Below are 3,284 nucleotides of genomic sequence, written 5' to 3'. Positions count from 1 at the left end.
TGAATGCTTGATTTTCATAACTTGGAAACTGCGTCGAACGTAGCTTCGATTCGTGCTCAGCCTCTGCTTGAAGTGTTGTTCTTAATAACTCCCTGTCAAACTCACTTTCATCCCATGAATACGAGGTCTCAGGAGCTTGAACATGTCTGTGCGATATGGTACAGTTGATGGGAGATATAAAGGATTTCTCTCCATCATTAAAACGAGTTTCCTTTGTATTATCTATACCAGCAGGATCAATGCTACGAACTGACTTCTTCTTTAATTCCAAACATCCTTGGCCTCTTTATCAAGCAAGCAGATTCAGAACCAAAATCATTGCTTGAAATCATTGCATTTCTTTTGTTGGAGGATAATATTTCATTGCAAGAGTACCCTGCGCCATTGGGTCTTCTGAAACTGCTGACACTGTCCAAATCGACAGAGAAGTGAACTTTTTCAAACAACAGCTGTGACTGCAATTCCCTTGCATCCATAAGTTTCCTCTCTTCTGCGGCTTGATCTATAACATACTGAAGCATGTCAACTACTGGTGATGCAGAATCATAAAACTGAGAGAAGTCAGGCTTGGCCGGGATCATCTGCTCCAACAACTCAAAGTTACATGTGAGTTCACCTAGACCGCTTGGGTATTCAAGAGATTCCATAGCAGAAATAATGGAGGCGATATCAGGAACCTGACCATCCTTCATGCCTTCTTTAGTCAATCTCTCAAGGATATCATCGCCAGGAACTGGTAACAAGCACCCATCATTGCAGACATGTTCTACTTCAGAGTACACATCAGACATAGTCAGAGGATCAGAAAATTTTAATGCTGCTGCATGCCCAGGAATACACATAGTGTCCGACTGAACTAATGGACTTTGGCAAACAGTAGAACCATGCGAAGGTACTTTGAAACACACAGGTCCACTCTGACATTCATGCTTCTCGTCAGTATTCAACAAGGATGATCTAACTGAAGTCATCCTAAGAAAACTCATGACATTCTTGACAATTACTGGTTGTATGGAGTCCATTATGTCTTTCTGCATTTTGCTTATTAACAAAGCGACTTGTGCCTTAACCTTTATGAACAAAACAAAAATAAAAACAAAAAGACACATTAATAAAAAAAATGCAACTAGTATAAAAAAGAAACTATTGAACAACAGACTTAGAAAAATTGTGTTTATCAACCCTTTGACCAGTTATGTATCAACCCATCGATCAGTTATTTATCAAAATGTAGATAGGTGAATTTATCAACCAAGTAGCCTACCCTGGCAAAAATAAAGTGTATTTATCAACCACCTGAGCAGGTATGTATCAACCCCACGATCAGTTATTTATCAAATGTAAAAGGGTGGACTTATCAACCCAGTAGCCTGCCTGTGAAAAAAGGTGTATTTAAGAACCACCTGCCCAGTTATGTATCAAACGCCATAAAAGTTATTTATCAAGTGTAATAACGTCAATTTATCAACCACATGCTTTACCGTGAAAAAAGTGTATTTATCAACCCCCTGACCAGTTATGTATCAATCCCACGAAAAGTTATTTATCAAATGTTAAAACGTGAAATTATCAACCCAGTCGCGTACCAAAACTGTAAAAAAACGTGAACATGTCAACTCCCTCCCAGAAAAACACCATCCTCCCAAAAAAAAGACCCCCCCACCCCCCACGACCAGGGTAGAATTCTTCAAAAGCAGTTGGTGCTATCACAGAATTATAATTATCTTAGAAGCATACATACCTCTTCATGCGACTCCAAAGGTGTTGTTGACAAGATAAATTGTAGAAGGTCTTCATATGAATTACTCTCAATGGTTTGACCTTCATTAAGTGAATTTCCAAAAGGGGTCCTTGCAACATCTTTCGTCTGAATGAATAAGAGAAGAAAAACAACAATGTTTGAAGGATAATTGTGTGAGAAAAATGAAATTTGTACGAAATAAACTAAGTCTGGAAAAAGGAAAACATACAGGCAAGCTACCGAATATTGCTTTGTCTTTGCAAACACAATCTAGCATCTCGATTTCCGAAACCAAAGAAGAAGACCATATTGATATTCGAGGAACATTGCACTTCAAGTGTGGCAGAATCACCTCAGTGTCAAGAAACTCAAAGTACACAGCCTATGACAACACAAAAAGCAGAAAAGATGTTAAAATACAGACTTTTTCCCCCTTTTGGAGAATTCTACCATGGTATGAACATTACGTACCATTAAGCAAAACAGGTTCCCTCCTAAGACCGAAGTTGTACCTCCATTATAAGCTTCGATGGAAGAAACGAGCTTTTGGAGTACAGCACTTGAGAAGTCGAAAGAAGATATCACAGAAGGATTCTCCACGATGTGTAAGTAATCAGGACACACAGCGTCATGGCTAGAAGGACAAAGAAAAGCGGTCATGGCATACAAAGTGAAAACAATTTTGAAAGTGTCTCCATCCAATTCACTTGTCAAAATTTTATCCAGCTCGGAAATGGTAGGGTAATGTCCTTTGCAGTTGGTCAAATCACCAATAGCTGCCCTTAAATGAGGATCGACTTTCCTACCAATCAGCAAACCTCCGATGGGTGTGCCGAGAACTTTGTTGATACAATAGGCACTGAATTTGACAGGAGGGCCATTAGGTAGAGAGAGCAACCTAGTCTGCGAATCGAAGTTAGCTACCAGGTAAGCGATGAGACTCCTAGGAAGGTAATCACAGGTCACATAGAGCAGTTGCTCAAGACCAATATCAGCAACAAGCTTTTTCTGACTAGCTGTCAACCGTCTAGTCACTCCAAGAAACTTAGGAAGCGAGAGCTTGGTCCTAAAGCCCTGATAATTGCAAATTACATGATTAAAAAAAAAATCGAATAGTCGGTACATGTTGATGAACAGCAAGTATGTAGTCTTAACATACCAAAAAAGTAGGTCACAACAACTATTAACAATGTAATGTGAACATGTAGTATTCGATGTTGTGTGCTTTATTTTTCTATAAAAGAGGAACAAGCACACACACAATTAAAAAAAAGAAATGAAAAGCATATACCCAGTAAATAGTGAACAATCCGTAAAAGATATTCTTCAATACAAAACCAGTACTACCCCAGTGAGACAGTACACTTCATGTCGACACCTTCTACGCACAGATAAAACGCCGTATAATGAACACAAACAAACCATCAAATGACAGCACTTTCACACTACCTTGTACACATGGCATCGAATAGTCGTTACAGGTTGATGAACATCAACTATGATCTAGGCACACAAAAAATTAATAAATGATCAACCAGAAAAA

The sequence above is a fragment of the Lolium perenne genome, chromosome 5 (assembly GCF_019359855.2).
Source record: "Lolium perenne isolate Kyuss_39 chromosome 5, Kyuss_2.0, whole genome shotgun sequence".
In the NCBI taxonomy this organism is placed as follows: Eukaryota; Viridiplantae; Streptophyta; class Magnoliopsida; order Poales; family Poaceae; genus Lolium; species Lolium perenne.
This window is presented reverse-complemented; position numbering follows the sequence as displayed.